The 20560-nt window shown below is 28.3% G+C and overlaps 4 pseudogenes; all 4 read right to left on the minus strand.

The window, feature by feature from the left end:
* Positions 1–825, minus strand: LOC149520267 (E3 ubiquitin-protein ligase PUB23 pseudogene; annotated as a pseudogene).
* Positions 803–1458, minus strand: LOC149520268 (E3 ubiquitin-protein ligase PUB23 pseudogene; annotated as a pseudogene).
* Positions 1459–8966: 7508 nt separating this feature from the next.
* LOC149520269 (E3 ubiquitin-protein ligase PUB24 pseudogene) lies at positions 8967–10407 on the minus strand (annotated as a pseudogene).
* A 7987-nt stretch (positions 10408–18394) lies between these two features.
* LOC111310941 (E3 ubiquitin-protein ligase PUB23 pseudogene) lies at positions 18395–20075 on the minus strand (annotated as a pseudogene).
* Between the last annotated feature and the right edge of the window lie 485 nt (positions 20076–20560).

The following is a 20560-nucleotide window of genomic DNA, read 5'->3' on the forward strand; positions in this document are numbered from 1 at the left end:
TAAATGATGAAGTCAGTATCCAATCAATTTTCCAAAACATAAAACAAAATTTTTTGCCATAATTATACATTTAATTTGAGCAGGCACTAGTTTTTTTTGCCCATGAATGTTGCTTTTGCTATTTAATTTTATCAATGAACAATTATGTACACAAGTATATATATTGGTAACTGACAAAAAGGAAAACAATTGAAACTCTTGAATCAATCTAGCTTTCTCCTTCTGGTCAAGCTGGATAGGAGGAGAGCAGATTGATTGGCATGCAAGGAGAATTCTTCCATACTCTAGCATGCAATTTGAGCACCTCTCTGGCCCTCTTTAGTTTTGAATCCACAGTCACTTGAAGGACCAAGCGCAATTTAGCCACAACCCCTAATTGCAGCATCTCGTGAAGCACTTTGGTAGTGGCACAGAACTTGGAAATAGACAGCAAAATTCTCACTGCTTTTTCGCTTGCAACCTGAGAAACCCTAAGTATCTTCTTTGAAACAATAGCAAGCCCTGCTCCATGATTTAGCAGCTCGGATCGGCCTTCGTCACAAACACATAGTGCATCCAGCACTGTCAGTATCATCCCACAAACCCTTCTCTCTGACGAATCAAGAAGCAAGTCAATCAAGACAGGTACCGCACCGGCTTCGGCTGCCTTAATCTTGTTTCTTCCCCATGGGCAAATATTGATCAACAATTGTAGAGTAGCTTTTGAGGCCCGCCGAGAAATTTGATCAAGCACAACTTGAATTAGTTCGACGAACAATTCAGGTCTCAAGTTGATTAGTTGCATCGGATCAGCTATCTCCACCATTGATTTCAACAACAGTACGCATAAGCCCGAGACTCGTAGCTTCCACGTTTCATTACTCTCGTTAAGGACACTAAGAAATCACCATTTTTGCCCATAAGATTCTTGAGAGCAGCTTCTGAGAGTTGGAGATTGTAGAGAATGCTTAAAGCCTCCTCAGTTGGTCTTATTGACTCAAACTCGTTATCTAATGATTCTTCAGCTTCTGTAGAGTCATAATTACTCACAATTGAAGCCTAGAACTCAACTGCGCCTAAAGATTCCATGCATCTTTTGTTTGTAGCATTCTCAGAAGCGATTGATTGTAACCTCCCGAGACACTTTATCTGTTGCTGTGGTGACTTGGCATCATTGAGGAGCTTGATAATTTGAGCTTTGCTGATGGGTGGCTTTGGCGTTGGAATCCTTTCGACTCCATGCGAATCATTTAACATGCACCAAGATTGAATCAATCTTCTCAGGGTATGATTAGGGGTAAGTTCACAATCCGCAATAACTTGCTTTGTAACAGGACATGTGGTGTTCTTCCCAGAAAACAACCATTTGTCAATGCTTTCCCTGTCATACGTAATCCCTGTTGAAACCGTAACAGGATCCTTCATAATCTCAAGAGAGATAGGGCAGATGAAAAATGGAGGAACATCAATTTCATCCATTTTATTAAGAACCAACCCGGACAAGAAAAAGCTTAAGTTTGTTCAAAAAAGAGTTGAGAATTGGATTGAAAGTAGTTGAATCGTAACTGTTGAAGATGTAGTTGTGAATTGGTTTGAACTTTGAAGACGATTTGTAGGATGAGAAATTCAGAGATGTTAGATTATATATGCAGTTGGTGATCGAGAGGATATATATTCAAAACCCGAGAAAGTCAAAACACGGAAAAGGGTGACTTTTCCAAGTAATCGAAAAGCTCAAGGATGACAACTATAACTACTAATACTACTCAACTACAAGTCTACAACTAATATTTGCCAGGTCTTAAATGGCTAAGAATTTTTATTATAATTTCAGCGCGCCTATGCTTCAATTTGCAAAAAGCATTATTTACGTTGCCTTTTGACTATGTCTAGAAAAACTTGAGTCGATATTCTCGCTCTACCTCGCGCTTTTTTTTTTTTTTTTATCGAAAACAAAAACGTCATCGGTTACCGACAAATTCAAATGGGGGATGCTAATTTGGCTGCGTCAGCTCAGCTATCCTTGCTACAAACACTCGTCAGTTTTTACTTTTGCCTCGGTTGTCCACCTATTTTGACCCACCATTTTCTTAATAGAAAAAAAAAATTTTTTGGGTTGATTTATCTGTTTTTTTGGCTGTGTTATTGATGATGAGGATGATCAAGCTGATCTTGTCTTCGTTAAATTAATATAATGGAAGATTGGAAGGTCAGAAGCATCCATTCTGAAAAGGTAAAAATAGAAAACCAAGGGAAAGGAAAATGACTATTTCAACGTATAATTTTTTTTAAAATTAAACACGTAAAATTTTTATATATTATGATATTTAAAATGTAAATTTTATACTTTCTTTTTTATCGTCTATTATATATTTATACATACACATACAAGTAAACCTCTTTTAAACTTTAATAAATTTGTTTTTGTTTATTTGAGATGATGTCAAGGTTTTTATTATGATGAAAGCCTATTTAGTCATCAAATTGAAAACAAATGGAACAATATTGGTGTTTAACTCTATCACTAAACCACGTAAGCAATCATTCATGACTATAATTTTTCTTTTTCTTTCTATGTATATGACATAATAAACAGTAAGAGCAGCACACAGGTTGGAAAAACTTTAAAATGTTGGCCACAAAAATCATTATCCCTGCTATATATATATATATATATATATATCCTCAATGTTTATTCGAATTCAAATACTGTATATGCGCATACGTAAATGATAGACGTCAGGGGCAGGCCGCCAACCAACTCGGCTACTAAAAAGACTAATTAAGGAATATTAATAATTTACATATTTATATTATATTTTATATAAAAATTATGTATTATAATTTATATAAATATAAAAAATATATTTTTAATTTTATTAAATTTAGTTATAATTTTTATTAAAATTTTGAAACATATTATTTATATATTGTGTTATTATATTATATTTAAAATTTTTAAATTTAATTTTTAATTTCATTACAGACAAACTGGCCATCATTCAATTATTATTCTTTTTTTTCCTTTTGGGTTGTGAGTAGTTCATAAATAATCGCCAAAAGAAAAGTAATGCATATTGGATGGAAGAATTTATCAATTTTATTCCTGAATTTCTCTTATTTTGGGGGGGTTGAAATCCTTTTTGAGTCAACCCACTAAGTTAGTGCCAAGTGGCAAAAAATGAGTGGTGTAAATTGCTAATTAATACAAGATATGCTCTGAAGTTTTTAAAATCAGATTTAAGACTTTTGGAAAAATTGTCCCCCTTTTATCCATTTTTTTCCATTGTCAAAGTAAACGATACTTTTCCTTACTAATTTAAGGCTGTCCTACCACCGTTGTAAATGCACTTCAAAGATTTTCTCTCTGAAAATCCGAAGACTTGGGTATGCATATAATAAGGATATAAATATGTTTGATTCAAATGATAAAAAGATTTTTTTTTTTTTTGTTTAGATTTGAATTTATTAAAAATTATAAAAAAATTTGTTATGAATTTATTATATTCGATAATATATGTTGGACAAAACTTAAGATCTCCTTATAATTAAAATGATTATAAAATTTAAATTGATCTACTATCATGAAGATTTAATTTCAAGTTAATTTAATTACACTTTTAAAATAAATATAATTCATTAGTTTTTAAAGTAAGATCAATAGGAAAAAAATTTATAAAATTACATTAATCGGTAAAATTACAATTGTAATTAAATAATTTTTAATATACATTAAAAATAAAACACTAAAAATCAAACCAAATTAACAAATAAATAAATCAATATATAATTAAACAAAAATACACCGATAATGAAATTTGAACCTAAAATTTAAAATTTCTAATATCTCTATTTTTTATATATAAAATATTATAGTCTGAGAATAAAGATAAGTACTGAGATTTAAATCCTAAATTTATTAGATGATATCTTTTAAAGATTGTTACGTGAATTAATTAAATTAAATTTTAAATTTTAATAGCTAAACTTTTTACTATTGAGATAAGGGTTTTTTTTTTTTTTTTTTATCAAGTATAGCGAAAATTAGAATTGGAATTTTGACTAAATCTCTCTTTGCTTTTTGAGCTGCAATTATTTTTAGGGCTGTTATATTGAGGTGGTTAAGTATTCTCATTTGCGAAATTGATGCCCCATAACTATCCACCTTAGCAGGTACATTTCCCCCACGTTCTATAAAGTTTGGGAAATAAAATTATGGTTTAATTTGTTACTACAAAATTACTAATTAAATTCAAAAGGTGTGGTTTTGGACCTAAATAATCATGTATTTGGAATCAACTGCCCTTTGCCCATTGCGAAACACGTGAGCTTTTTGGTATGCCGGTCTCCCACATGCTAAATTGACCATCCTCCTTATCTTATTTCCCTTTTGGGAAGGCTATTTCTCTTGTTTTTGTAACTGCTTGAGTAACATTTGAATTCTTATAGAAAATTCATGAAAGCATGCACTTCTTTTTATTAGATTATATATATATATAATATTATATATATAAAGGAAAATTATTTCATATACTATCAATGTGCATATTCCATTTATTGATGTAATTTTTAAATTTTACCCAAGTTAGAGGGTTGTGACATATCTTGTTTATGATAAAAAAAAAAGTATAAATAACGATCTTTTAATTTCGCTTGTAAAATTGAAAAATTTTATTAATGGTGAATGAAAATTTACACCTAAAAATTTGTTAATTTTTGTGTCCATATTATATATGTATTATATTAAATATATGTAAAATATAAAAATTATCAGTTACAATTAGTGTTGACACACCAAACATTAAATATATATTTTTTATTTTACCAAATCCATTTATAATTTTTATCAAAAAATTTTTGAGTTAGATTTTTGCCAAAAATTTAAGAAATGACATCCAATAAATTTAGAATTCAAATCTAAATATTTACAGTTTTTTTCTCTTCTCAAATTGTAGCCATTTTTATATAAAAAAATATTATTATTTTTATTTATTTTCTTTTAGTTTAAGAATGTGAGACACATGATTGTTAAAGTGGTGCTATCCCACATCCTATGGCCTTGTATTTAAGTTAGACCTTTTCAGTTACTGCTAATTGATTTTAAGTTGAATGCTTAAATATAGTATCAAAATCATGAATTTTTTTTCTGTCGTATTTTCTAATTTTGTCATGTGATAAACTTTTTTCATTTTCGTCTACACGTTATGGGAAATTGTTAAAGTGAGTTATCTCATATCTAATAAATTTTTAATTTTTTATAATCTTATATTTCAGTTAAGTCCCTTCACTTATTACCAATTAATTTTAAATTATATACTTAACATAATATCAGAGTCTAGATTTTTATTCGTTACCCTTTTTCTAATCTTTCACCTAATAGATTTCTTTCATCTTTGCCTACGCATGATAGGAACCTATTAAAGTGATGTTATCATATATTCAGTAGTCTTATATTAAAGTTAAACCCCTTCACTTATCACCAATTAATTTTAAATTTGACATTTAACAATGAAAAAAGATATCTGACCCATTGGTTTGATATTTAGGTCCTTGAATGTGAAAACAAAGAGAATTTGTAACTAGCAACAAAAAGAAATATAATCAAGTGGGAATGCAAACAAAAAAAGTAACATAAAATTAAATTTGAACGAGTGAATTTTAAACGTGGAAGTTTTGGCAATAATCCAAACCTAAGGGTAAAAACTAGAGTCAAATTATAAATAAATATATATAATTAACTCAAGCAAAAAAAACTGCAGTCTGCAAGTCATTTTTTATCATTTACTTTTGACCTTCCAAGATTTTATTACAATAGAATTAAAAAATGAATAGAATGAAGTGAAATGGTATTGTTTTTAGGAATAAGTAAGTAGAAAATAACACAAATAGTGGTTTAATTTAAAAAATGTTTTATCATAAAATTAAATTTTCGATTTAATTTTTGAAGATATATAATTTTATTATTATGAAGGAAAAAAATAATACTATAATACTATAATTATGAGGCCAAGGTTTCTTTTTATTAGATTATACTTGGTAATTACTTTTTTTATTGTAAAAATCAATAAAAAAAGATAATCAAAGAAATGGTAAAGCAACAAAGGGATGGGCTTCGAAAAACTGAAGCCCAAGTTGTCTGACATGCCTTTGAAAGTCTGGCTTTCATGTTGTTAAGACACCTAATGTAATAATATGATGTGACGACGGATCATTCAAATAAAACGTTAGTAGGTAATATTTTAATTACTTTTTTTTAATAATATAAGTTTATATTTTTATAATATCAATATATAAATATTATATATAGTAAATAAATCACATAATAACATCTTATAAAAATTTTATTTTAAAATATTAAAAAACAAATAAATCTAATTTTAAAAATATATTTAAAATTAAATTTTTTATAAAAAATTATTATGTAATTTATTGATAATATTAAATTTTATATATTGTAGTACATGAAATATAAATCCATAGGATATTTCTTGTTTATAAAGCATGAAGCAAGAGTACTTCTAGCTTCAAAACAAATTAAGACATCACATAATATTTTAATTAGTGCAAAATGATATTTTGAATACTATAATTTTTAATTGAAACATATTTTGAACACAATTCTTTGATCTCAATAAAAGAAATGTTTATATTGTCACCGATTAATAAATAAACAAGCATATAATGCAAAAAATTAAACCAAGATAGTGATCAAGCAATTACTAGATGCAATGAGTAGTTAATTAATTAGCATTGCTGTTTGTTGTGGAGATTGCCATCACTCTTATTTAATCAGTACTTAATTTGAAAACAAAGTGTTTTTGGTCCAATTTTATTGTCAATAACTATATATATATATAGAGAGAGAGAGAGTTGAACTTTTCAAAATAAAAGACATCAAGTATACTGTATTATGTACATCAAGCATACATCTTATTTAAGAAATCAGCAAGTATCTGTAATATGCGGTTGTCAAATTAATCAAGTCAGCCATGAAGGTGTTGAGTTTATATTGATATATAGCCTTATCAAAGATTTTATTTGATATTTTACAAAGGAGTAATAAAATAGAAAACAAATCATTTATATAAATTTCAAATATATATATATATATCCATTTTATTCAATTTATGAAGTTTGCAATAAAATTCATTTATTTCAAACTTGCTCAATTGTGAAATTAAACCTATGTTAAACTCAAAGAATCAATTTGTTTGGAGAAATAATTAGGTTTAAGTAGACCTATTCATAAGTCGAGATAGGTTAAATTCGATTGATTTTTCAAAAGGTTTGTCCAAAGTTTGATAAGCCGAATCTAAAAATTAAATATAAAAATATATTTTGATATTTTAATATTTTTATATATATTTTAAATTAAAATTAAATCATAAAATTAAATTTTTATTAATTAAATAATAATTCAAATCGGATCAATCGAATTTAAAGATTGGATCCAAGCTAAAAAATCAATGTTCAAAATTTGCTGGACCAAATTTATTTGTCTGAACAAATAACCTAACCTTTAAACAGGTTTAGGCTTAGATAAAAAAATTTTATTGTATTATTATTATTATATATAGATCTCAATTAAAATAAATAATAAAAGTAACCAAAATTGAGTAGATGATTATTAGTTACCAACATTTGTTCTAAAGCAACGTTTGTTCAAAACCTTGACCTTCAAAAGGTTACGATCTGGCATTTAATTTCTATCAAAAAGTAAAATGAGACTGATTTCCTATTTGATAAAATACCATCCCTGTTCTTGTGCCTTTATATATAAATAAATGTCATTCCCAAAAACTTGGGAATTCATCATTTTCCTCAGTCAATCATCAACTTTACTAAATAACTACTCACATCTTTCTTCTAAAATTAAAGATCTTAAATGTAAATCCCTAATTTCTCCAAAGTTATCATAAAACATCAAAGGGTTTGGGGTGAAAGTAAATAAAGTATATTACAATATATTAAAATGATATTGGTGAAAGTTCATGCCAACATAGATATGATCAGTTAGTAAAGAAAGTTTATGGCAATAATTATATGATCGGTTAGTAGAAAGTTAAACTCTTAATTTTATTAATCAAGATTTTATCCTTAACAACTTTAAATATAAAAAAATAATGATTATTAATTAATGTTTGATTTTATGCATCTATTGCATGATTCTTCCATTTACTTTAGAGTGCATTTGAACGATGAGTTCTAAAATTCTGAAGAAATTCAAAATGAAGGCATTTTAAAATGCATATCATTTCAAAATGTTAATATTTATAATTATTTTGTTTGGATGAATACTTTTTAGAAAGAAATTTAATTTATTAGAATTTAATGAGGTAAAAAATAATTATAAAAGAAAATTAATGATATTAAAGATAAATATATATATATATAAAATATACAATATGAGTATCATTAGATTTGTAAAAATATATAAATATTATTATTTATATAAAAATAAAAATATATATTACAGTTAAATAAAATTATATTTATTTTTTTTGAAAATTTTATTTTATAATGAGCCATGTGTACTGAAGAGAGAAAAGATTTGGAAGAATTTAAAAAAAAAAAAAAAGACCACCTATTTTGGTGGAATTTCAAGAGGGAATTTCAAGAGAGAAATTTTTTGAAATTCTCTCTTGCTTTTACCCAAACAAATAAATTCATTTTTTAACATTTGAAAATCTTAATTGAAATTAAATTTCTCATCCAAACACACCTCAAGGTTTTCATCAAACAAAAATAGTATGATTGGAAGGGGAATAAAAAGTAACAAAAATCATATCTATGATATGTAAATTGAATATTACTCTATCCATACCAAAATTATGGTAATGATATTTACTATTATCAAACTTTAATAGCAATTAGCCATATAAACTCATGAGTTCAAGTATATCTTAGATCCCAATAACATTTAGTTTTCTCTTAAACAAATTATTAACCAAAGTAAAAAAAATTCACAACCAATAGTCAAAATTGTCTATACACATTCAATATTTATGAAATGTGCATAGAAATAATTGTGATCATTGGTAGTGAATATAGTAGTAATTCTGAATTATTACATATTTAAAAAAGCAAATATAAGTATAGTAACTAATATATATTGAATTCAATTAATATACCTTGTCAAGAGAGTTTTATTGGTGCAAGGGAACTTTTGCCACTCATCAGAATGTGACTTAAGGATTTCCATAGCTTTTTCCTTCAAATATGTTGCACGGTCAACTTGCAGCAACATGCAAAGCTTTGTTACGGTTCCAACATCCAACATTTCTTGAACAACCAAATTCGTGGCAGAGAATTTGTTTATCAGTGAAAGGATCTGCACAGCTCGATCGTCCACGGTCGGAGAAACTCTCAGAATCCTCTTTGTCACCACGGCTACGCCTCCTTTATGGCTAAGAAACTCAGCTCTCCCATTTGCACAAGAACATAGATGGAAGAGTATTCCCATAATAAGTTCGGTTGTTCTCTTTCCGGGTGATCCCAATTCAAGCTCGATAAGCGCAGAAATTGCTCCTGATTCAACCATCATTAACCTATTTCTTCCCCAAGGACAAGTATCTAATAGAACATGCAAAGCTGAATTCATTCCCTGTTGAGTGACCCTGGTGCCTGGTTTCAAAATTCCAACAATCGTCTCAAAGAACTGTGGTTCTAATCTTTCAAGTACAATAGAACTTGTTTCAACGATTGTTTTCAATACTAAAACCGCATGGGATTTTACCAAAACGTTGGTTTTGAATTCACATCCTAATACCCAAATCAGTGATTTGATAATCTGATCATTTTCTTTGGGAAGCAACTTTGCTTCAGCTGGTGGAATTCGAATTAAAAAAAGTACGCTTAGGGCCTCTTCCAGGCCATTGACACAGACTTCCTTGAAACAATTTACAATAAACGATAACATAGCTTTAGGCACCCCAGCCTGCACCATATAATTCCTGTTTCTTTCATTTTTAGCCGCCAATAAATCCAATTCTCTCAGGGTTTTCATCTTGGAATCAGGATGTTGAAGGTCTTTGATGAGTTTAAGGAAATGGGACTTATCAATGGAAGGTTTAGGTGTAGGAATCCGGTCAACGCCGAGCGAAGCATTCTCAGTGCACCAGGCTTGGATCAACCGACGCAGCGTATGGTTAGGCGTCAAATCGGAGTCTCTAGGCAAAGGCTGCTGGGTGACTGGACAGCTGGTTTTTTTGCCAACAAGTAGCCATTGCTCAATGTTGTCTCGATCATAAGTGATGCCGGTTATAGCAGTCACTGGGTCTTTCATGATTTGCAGGGATATGGGGCAGATGAAATACTTGGGTACTTCAACATCATCATCCATTATATATTTGGAAAACAATATGGTACAAAAAGATTGATTAAAAAAAAAACAATTTAAACGTAGGAGAAAGAAGCTGAAAGTGCAGGGCTTTGTTTTAAGACAAAAGTGTGGAATAGGGGGAGAGGCTTTGGGTGGTAAGAGAATGCGGCTTAATTTATTGACAAAATTGGGAAGAAATAAGGGACTGGTCGTCTCTTACTGGTCAGTGGATTCTCATGAATCATCGCTTCCCATTAAATTCATTCCAAAGAGGGAGTTGGTTGGTCAAAGAGAGAAAAGTTGAGGCTCTTGCAGACATTACAGTAACACGTAACAGCTTATCTAATGTCTTTTATTTCTTAAAGAAATAAAATCAGCATTAATATTTCTTTCATTTTTTTTAATTTTTAAATCAAACGGGACTTCATATAATAGTTAATAATAATTTATAAAATTGAAGTAAAAATTTTGGTAGTTGCTATTCATAACCTAGAAAATGTACTATTATCTGTATATCAAACATTTAATTTAATTGATTGATACATAATTTTTTTTAAAAAATAACTTAAATCTGTTATATAATAAAAAATTAAAAGTAAAAAGCTATTAATTTTTTGAGTATTATTTATTAGATTTTTATTTATTGTATTATCAATATATAAATTTTATGTATTATCAATAAATTGAATAAAATCATCTTATTAATGAGATAAATCAAATCATATTATCTCATTAATAAATAATTTTTTAAAAAAATTAATTTTTTATATATTTATTTTAAGGATTGATATTTGTTCATTAATAAAATAATATTATCTAATTCGCTAATAATATATAAAATATATATACCGATAATATATTAAATATAAACTCTTATTTATTAAACTTACCTTAACTAGAATGATTGAATGACTGATAAATATGTTCTTAAAGCTATAAAGATATAAATTACATTAGAATAAAAGTATAAAAAGTTTTATGGTATAGACTTATTATGTATAAAACTATAAAAAAATTTATGGTATACATTAGAAAAAAATAGCTAAAAATATATCTATCTTTATGGTATAGACTTACTATGTCATGATAAGGTACAATCTTGCAAAGTGTCGTGGAGGATCATCAATTTGGGTCAATTAAACTTTTCTAGAAAAGAGAAAAAAGTAATATATATATATATATAATTATTCTATATGGTTTCATTATAACTATTGATCGTTTTTTAAGTTATGAATAATTATCTAACATTAATATCATTTTTATGTTAATTAAGCTTGATTAGTTTGAAATTTGTTACAATTAATAATTGAATGTAAATATATAAATAAAGATTTAATATCACTCTTTTAAAAAAAGAATTTTCTAATTCGCATTTTTTTAACAAGTAAAATACCATCGAGTTTTGAACTATGCAAAATGGATAATTATATAATTCCATTACATGAAGCCCCTTTCTTTTTCTTTTCTTTTTTTTCTAAGATTCAAACGTGAAATATTTCATTTAAAATTAAATTTCAAATTATAATTTTGGTAATTTTCTTGTCTTTTCCGTTCTAAATAACTATTACCTAACATAGATGTAACAAAGTCTTTAATTTCCCTTTCTTCTTTGTCAAAGATGCCCATCGATCGAGTAAACAAAACTAGATAAGGAATCGATCGAAATACGCGTGGACTATATTCACAGTTCTTGACTAACAACCATATTCACGGTTTTTTTATATATAAATCATGATTTAAGGTTTTTTTTTAATTATTATGGTTTGAATTCTAATTATTAAAACTAGAATATAATATTTTATCAATAGATTACATTACAATGGATTCAAATATTAATTTTTGGGTTGCTATTAATTTTTTTTTGGATGATGGAGATTTTATTTCAATATTAATTGTTTTATATATAACAATTAACTTTTTTTCCTCCTTATATTGACTACACTTTATAATTGTTAGAGTTTTCATGAATTCAGTCTGATTACTTTGAAAGTTAATTCAAAGCAGTAAAAATTTTATTTGGTTAATGTGTGATAGATATTAATTTCATTTTAAAACTCATAAATTAGTTTAAGTGGAAGCCATTAATAAATAAACACTAACTTTGGAACTAGAAGGGATAAAAATACTTTTATTTTGCAAAAAAAAAAAACTACTTGTTTAAAATTCTATAGGACGAAATAGGTCAAGTCATTCTAAATTTGTCCATGGATCAAACCAAGATTCGATCCACTTGGAAACTCAAATTTTATGCACAAATAAATTTTAAATTTTTTTTTAAAAATATATATTAAAATATTAATATTTTAAAATATATTTTGAAATTAAAATTAAATAATAATTAATTTTTATAAATTAAATAACATCTCAGGTCATATCAAGTTAAAATCAAGCTTAAAAAAATATTGTTCAAAACCTTCCAAGAATCGATATTAATTGATGTATTTATTCAATATAAATCTTTAATTTTGTATAATATTTAAATATAATTATATTTTTGTACTAATAATTTCATAAAAAATTAAAACTTTATATATATAGAACTTCTGGACATTAAAGCTCACTACCCACAATCTCTCTGAAAATTCTAGAGTTGGGTCCATCAATCAGATAAGGACGCAAGCCCATGCATATCATATGGGGTTGGGGTCAAAATTTCCGAAAGACTACTGTTATGGGAGTACCCATCGTCAGACTCGAAAGAATGGAGTCAACGGGTGGCTTTACGTAATTATTACTCTGATTAAAGGGCACACAATACATCCACAAATATTTGCTTATTGGTACATGCACTTGCCCTTGGCTATGAATACGACATGACACCCCCCACTTGAGCTAGCATATGATTTTTCTTACCAAAATCCCTGGTCAATCCGATGGGCTACACCCTTCATAAGTTTCAGACGTTCTAAGTTTTTCTTTAAAGCTCCTTTTACAAAAATAAAATCTCATTTTCTTCGTGGGCTGCAAAGTTTTGATGAAATGTATATGGTTATGCCATAGAAAGTACCAGATCAGGCTTGATTTTAAGGAAAGACTTATATGAGATTTTTTAAGTGAGTATCGTGATTTTTTTATTAAAAATAATTAAATTAAAATAAAATTAATAGATTATAATTTTTTTATACATAAATCAAGTGTGTAAATTTTAAAAAATTTGATAAATTTTTAGATAATCATTTTTAGTAAAAATTTTTGACAAAAATTTTATTATTAAATAGGTACTTATCAAATTTGAATTATAAATTATTTTTTTAATATTTTTTTACATATTATTAATCTTTTATTTGAATTATATTAATCCATCAGTTTTTTATTAGAGTTTAATTATATCATTTTTATTAAGAAACTTCACAAATTTCATTTAGAGAATTTTATCTAAGTTTTGTCTTGATTGTAATGGTTTAGAAAAAAAGCTAAGAGAGAAAGAGATAAGATTTGGGATGCTTATTGTTAATGCATAATGAGATTTTGAGCTGAGTACTTGGCCTGTGTCGCGGAGATGAGTTGCTATGGACTTGAATATGAAGGGAATAAATAGTTGGTGAAGATGGGAAGTGGCTCGACGGAAAGGTTGTATATGATGGAAAAAATTGTAAAGTTACCGCAGCTAAATTAAAAGATAAAAAAATAAATTCAAAGTTTATAAATTCAGTTACTTTTAAGACATAACATCGAATAAATTTAGAATTCAAATCTCAACACTTATAATTTTTTTATTTATTCCAAACTGTAATATCTTTTATAAAAAAATAAAAAAATAAAAACAAAAACAAAAACTTCATAACATTAATTGAAATAATTTGTGGTGACTTGATTGTATAGTTGTAAAGAAAGAGGTGACTTGGTATAGTTTTTATCTGATTTTATAATATTTTATTTATGTTATATTATTTGTAATGAAATTTTAAGTTTTCAAAAGTATGAGGCAAAAAAAAAAAAAACAAAAGGCAATATTGCAAGTCATTGATGTTTGAATGGATTAGGTAAGTCTTCGGTTGTTTCTCAACTTGCAATTTTAACAATGGTAATGTCTTACTTAATATTTCTAACGTGTTTCCTAATTAAAAAGTTTCAAAGTCGTTCTAACGTGTTGCATAATTAAAAGGTTTTAAGGTCGAATCATAATTGAAGAATGAATATTAATAGTTTTATACGTTTGTAAATTTTTCTCTATTCATCAATGAAATTTAAAATGAAAAGAAGATTGAATACTATCTAAAAAGTTGGGTAGAAATACATGAAAAAAAAAAACAGGTAAGCACATGTAAATCATTGGTTTTGAGTGGAGTGGATTGATGCATTTTTGTGAGCTTACAATTTGATCGTGGCTGAACTCTTGTAACTTGATAATGTTTGAATGCTTATGTTATATGATTTTAATCTTTTCTCTATATTTTCCATTTTTTGTTAATGGAAGTTTTTTATTTTTTAGAAATTATTGGATAGTTTCTAAGTTGGTAGAGAGCATATGAAAAAAAAAAAAAAACCGTGTAGACAATTCAAGTCATGATGGACCTTGATTATTCCATTTTTTGTCAAAATTTCAATTTTTTTAAAGAGATTGCAATCTAAAGATATGTAGAGAAGATTTTATAATATGATTTTTTTTTTATAAAAGAAATCACAATTTGAAAATATAGAAAAAAGTTACAGATATTGTGATTCGAACTTTAGATTTACTGAATGTTATTTTTTGAGAATGATTACATGAATCAATTATTGAGTTAAACTCTTAGTTCATATGTTATGCCTTTAATTCAACAATTAATAGCTTGAATTTGAGAAATTTCTTAACTTAAAATTTTCAAATATAAAATCTTAATAAAAATGAGATAATTATGAAATAAAGGAGAATTACCTCCTTTTTCATACACAAGATACTGCAAATGCTCAAAGCTTAAAATCGAGAGCTATATATCAATTATGAAGCTTGAAAACAAAACATGATGAGTCCACCGCCAGAGCAAAAGAATGATCCTTCCTCTTATAAATGTTGTTTTTGTACACAATCTACATCTAAATGAACACAAAAGAAAATAAAAATATTATGTTGAAGTCCATACAACAATTTGTTTTATTGAAAGAAAATAACATTTCGAGTTAGGTTAGAATCACTCATTTGCCAATATTCTCTATCATCAGATTCAACATTGTGACCAACGAAATATTTAGAAATCAGCATGTCACTTTCTCTTATAAAAAAAAAAAAAAATTGGATTCAACTTTACAATTAACCAAAAGAAATTTATTCAACTTTTGTTTAACAATCACTCAAATGAGATGAATAAAAAAACAATCATGTAAAAAATAGGCTCATTAACTCTTCTCCAAAACTTGATGACATGGACATATATGAATATCTGCTGAATTTAACAAGTTACGCATAATTAGCCGCCCACTTTGCAATTCACATAAAATCTCTCACATAATGAGTATTTTTTTTAAGTATGATCATGGGTATTTCATGCTTTGTTAGAATACGTTTTATATGAATGATCAACAAGGGGAAAAAAAAACCACCTCTACTTGGCAACAAAGCCATGTAAATGAAACCGAATAACTATGTAGTTTATTAGTAAAATATTTAATTTTTAATTGTAATAATCAGGATTTAATTTTATAAAAAAATGGAAACCAATAAATTTTAGGATAATATTTCATTTGTAATGAGATGTGGGCCATTTGGCTGCCTTCGACTTAGATTCTTGCCATTTGCTTGTGAACATCACGTAGCAAAAGTATCTAATTTTAAAGTCAAAATTCTGGAACTTGTTCAGGTGTCATAAATCAAATTCTCATAAAATTACAAACTAATTACACAATTCTCATAAAACAATTTTAATAGTAACCCAAAAAAAAAGGTCACATCACATGGGCCTTATTTGGCTGCTAAATGGCAGACAATTGATCTTAATTGGAAAACAATAAAATAATCTTAATTTTATCCATATTTACTCATTTTATATAAGTGAAATGTAATGTCTTATAAATATTTGATCAATTAATGATAAATGCATGTATTTTTTTATCGAAACTTTATTTTTAAAATTATTATTTTAGAGTCATAATTATGAAATGATATAGAAAATTAGACGTTAAGCCTTCTTTCGTTTGTTTCATTTTTCCTTGTTCTTTTTCCATTTAATTAATTTGATTGGCTATGAGATGACCTGAACCAGCCGCTGGTCTAGAAAATTGCTTTACCAACTGTTGAATAGCACATTTCCATAACACGGTTTGTCAATTTCATGGCCCAACAAGTCGGCTGGTCGTTGCTTTCACTAACTTATTATTACTTTGAATTTCCATTTTCAACGATTGGTTTTCCAACTTCCAAGTCCAGCCATTTTGTTTGTTTCTTCTTTGTCTGTTTGTTTAATTCCGCTGCCTAAGTCCACATCCCACTCCTTTTGAACACTGGAAAATATTAAGCTCCCGGTCCTCTCATTTCTCATCTATCTAATAATTATTATAATTATACTAATAATTTCAAGAATTTAAAATTTAACGAAATTAATTTATGTAATTATTCTTTAAAGATGATATTTAATAAATTTTAAAATTTCGGAAGTCTCCTTTTTGCACTACGTCAATGCCTCATTTAACTCTTATAATTTGTTAATTTTAAGTTATTTTCACAGATAAATATAAACAATATTTAGAAGAGATAATTGATCATGGGATGAAAAAAAATAATCAAAACATAACCATATATATTGGAGTTTTTTCTTATGATAAGGCACCCTATAATCTTATTTATCAAATTAGAATAATTTTAAACTTAATTCTTAAAATAAGATACTTTGTATACTTGAAATCCACGTATGAGATATATAAAAAATTATATAAAAATAAAATAAATGATAAATTATTTAATTAGTTTTAACTCAATCAAAAAAATTCTAAATTACACATATCTTAAAAAGGCCTCATCTTCTCTTCTTTTTTCCTTCATCAGATCATCCTCTCTTTATCTTCTTTTCATTTGAATTAAAATATTCGTGCATTGTCATTTACTAAAAATAAACTATTGATGTTTAAAGGGTGTTCAATGAAATGTCTAAAAAAAACTTTTTTGTTTACAAATTTTGTTAGCTAATAACCTAATGAAATTATATAATTGTACTGATAATACTTCAGAACCTTAGCTCTCTAAAATTGGAATTGAATTTAGCAGCAAGGTTGGTGAAGAAAGCAAAAGGAAAAATAAAAGGGAGAGATTCCATAGAATATAGACCAACACGACTGCAAATTAGGTAAAGAAAGAAAGAGACAAGGGAAAAATCTAAAATCAAAATCAAAAGATATAAAACAAAGAAGAAATAAAAAAAATTTAAAAAAACTATAAAATAAATTTTGAAGAGCATTTATTTGGTGCGAAATGAATAATCATGGTGCCATGGTTTTATATTTTCAGAATCGATCATTTAAAAAATTTTTGCCCAAAAGATAATGATTTGAAAAGAGATGAATAGTTATTTAAAAAAAAAAAGAAATAGATGAATACCTTTTTTGTTGGCACAAAAAAGAGAGATTATTTGGAGGTGGATTGAAACTCCAATACTGTCTAGATCTACTCCAGAAGGTGCTCGAAATTATTTGGTGCCCTTAAGAATCTAGGAACATTCTATGCTTGGCTTCAAAACCCGTACCTTTTCAATTAATGGTTTTTGGTTTTGACAAATATTATCAAATAGCAAGGTAAGTTTATACTTATTGTTAGGGCATGTTACAGTGTTGCAATGATTGTCTTCTATTTGATAAGCTTTCTGCATTTTTTAAGAGATGAATAGTTACAATGAAGAAAGGGAGAGAAGATTAAAAAAGAAAGTGATGTGGAATTTCATGCTGACATGGAATTAAATTGTATGATACTATATGTTTTTAAGAATAAAGTTTAAAAGTATCCCACTTAAAGAAATAAGATATCTAAGTACCTTTGTTTGGGAAAAAAACTCATATATATTGATTAATTAAAGGAAATATAAATGCTTAAACAACTTTCATGTACTCACTTAGGTGTTGTTTCAAGCAATTAATGAAACGAGGCAAATGAATCAATATGCCAATTTGTGTTAATCAACAACTTGTCAATAAATGATGAAGTCAGTATCCAATCAATTTTCCAAAACATAAAACAAAATTTTTTGCCATAATTATACATTTAATTTGAGCAGGCACTAGTTTTTTTTGCCCATGAATGTTGCTTTTGCTATTTAATTTTATCAATGAACAATTATGTACACAAGTATATATATTGGTAACTGACAAAAAGGAAAACAATTGAAACTCTTGAATCAATCTAGCTTTCTCCTTCTGGTCAAGCTGGATAGGAGGAGAGCAGATTGATTGGCATGCAAGGAGAATTCTTCCATACTCTAGCATGCAATTTGAGCACCTCTCTGGCCCTCTTTAGTTTTGAATCCACAGTCCACTTGAAGGACCAAGCGCAATTTAGCCACAACCCCTAATTGCAGCATCTCGTGAAGCACTTTGGTAGTGGCACAGAACTTGGAAATAGACAGCAAAATTCTCACTGCTTTTTCGCTTGCAACCTGAGAAACCCTAAGTATCTTCTTTGAAACAATAGCAAGCCCTGCTCCATGATTTAGCAGCTCGGATCGGCCTTCGTCACAAACACATAGTGCATCCAGCACTGTCAGTATCATCCCAAAAACCCTTCTCTCTGACGAATCAAGAAGCAAGTCAATCAAGACAGGTACCGGGCCGGCTTCGGCTGCCTTAATCTTGTTTCTTCCCCATGGGCAAATATTGATCAACAATTGTAGAGTAGCTTTTGAGGCCCGCCGAGAAATTTGATCAAGCACAACTTGAATTAGTTCGACGAACAATTCAGGTCTCAAGTTGATTATTTGCATCGGATCAGCTATCTCCACCATTGATTTCAACAACAGTACGCATAAGCCCGAGACTCGTAGCTTCCACGTTTCATTACTCTCGTTAAGGATACTAAGAAATCACCATTTTTGCCCATAAGATTCTTGAGAGCAGCTTCTGAGAGTTGGAGATTGTAGAGAATGCTTAAAGCCTCCTCAGTTGGTCTTATTGACTCAAACTCGTTATCTAATGATTCTTCAGCTTCTGTAGAGTCATAATTACTCACAATTGAAGCCTAGAACTCAACTGCGCCTGAAGATTCCATGCATCTTTTTTTTGTAGCATTCTCAGAAGCGATTGATTGTAACCTCCCGAGACACTTTATCTGTTGCTGTGGTGACTTGGCATCATTGAGGAGCTTGATAATTTGAGCTTTGCTGATGGGTGGCTTTGGCGTTGGAATCCTTTCGACTCCATGCGAATCATTTAACATGCACCAAGATTGAATCAATCTTCTCAGTGTATGATTAGGGGTAAGTTCACAATCCGCAATAACTTGCTTTGTAACAGGACATGTGGTGTTCTTCCCAGAAAACAACCATTTGTCAATGCTTTCCCTGTCATACGTAATCCCTGTTGAAAACGTAACAGGATCCTTCATAATCTCAAGAGAGATAGGGCAGATGAAAAATGGAGGAACATCAATTTCATCCATTTTATTAAGAACCAACCCGGACAAGAAAAAGCTTAAGTTTGTTCAAAAAAGAGTTGAGAATTGGATTGAAAGTAGTTGAATCGTAACTGTTGAAGATGTAGTTGTGAATTGGTTTGAACTTTGAAGACGATTTGTAGGATGAGAAATTCAGAGATGTTAGATTATATATGCAGTTGGTGATCGAGAGGATATATATTCAAAACCCGAGAAAGTTAAAACACGGAAAAGGGTGACTTTTCCAAGTAATCGAAAAGCTCAAGGATGACAACTATAACTACTAATACTACTCAACTACAACTAATATTTGCCAGGTCTTAAATGGCTAAGAATTTTTATTATAATTTCAGCGCGCCTATGCTTCAATTTGCAAAAAGCATTATTTACGTTGCCTTTTGACTATGTCTAGAAAAACTTGAGTCGATATTCTCGCTCTACCTCGCGCTTTTTTTTTTTTTAATCGAAAACAAAAACGTCATCGGTTACCGACAAATTCAAATGGGGGATGCTAATTTGGCTGCGTCAGCTCAGCTATCCTTGCTACAAACACTCGTCAGTTTTTACTTTTGCCTCGGTTGTCCACCTATTTTGACCCACCATTTTCTTAATAGAAAAAAAAAAAATTTTGGGTTGATTTATCTGTTTTTTTGGCTGTGTTATTGATGATGAGGATGATCAAGCTGATCTTGTCTTCGTTAAATTAATATAAT

Source organism: Durio zibethinus, chromosome 1 (genome assembly GCF_047325235.1).
Source record: "Durio zibethinus cultivar Kanyao isolate XHJ-2024 chromosome 1, ASM4732523v1, whole genome shotgun sequence".
NCBI classification, from domain to species: domain Eukaryota; kingdom Viridiplantae; phylum Streptophyta; class Magnoliopsida; order Malvales; family Malvaceae; genus Durio; species Durio zibethinus.